This window comes from Myotis brandtii, unplaced genomic scaffold (assembly GCF_000412655.1).
Source record: "Myotis brandtii unplaced genomic scaffold, ASM41265v1 scaffold29, whole genome shotgun sequence".
NCBI classification, from domain to species: domain Eukaryota; kingdom Metazoa; phylum Chordata; class Mammalia; order Chiroptera; family Vespertilionidae; genus Myotis; species Myotis brandtii.
In genome coordinates this window covers 631939-632282 of record NW_005361075.1, presented here as the reverse complement: position 1 = coordinate 632282, position 344 = coordinate 631939, and the positions used below count along the sequence as shown (strand labels likewise).

At 57.0% G+C, this 344-nt stretch overlaps 1 protein-coding gene across 1 annotated transcript in view; it reads left to right on the top strand.

The window, feature by feature from the left end:
• HOXC11 (homeobox C11) overlaps positions 1-344 on the top strand; it is a 2479-nt gene that overhangs the window by 808 nt on the left and 1327 nt on the right. The window lies entirely within an intron of this gene.

The window sequence follows — 344 nt, the reverse complement described above, 5'->3', positions numbered from 1 at the left end:
AGGAACCGGCCAAGGGAGCCGCCCCCAGTAGGTAGCAGCGGCCGGGAACCAGGCGGGCGGCGAGGGAGGGAGGGAGGGCGAGGACAGGGGGGAGGCGAGGGGAACGGGGACGGCCTCGTGTTTTGGGTCAGCCTGATTTTATGTGGAGTTTTATAAGCATTCAAAGGATTTTATTATAACCTACAAAGCCCTCTCTCCCAACGACTCGACTTTTTACGATGGAGACAGGGTGGGGAGGGAGGGAAAAGGGCTCTTTGGAAAAAGCCGGGTGAACCCCCCCTCCCCGTTATCTCCCTCCGTCTGTGAAATTTTTAAAAGCGCCACCATCGCGGGCAATATTAACT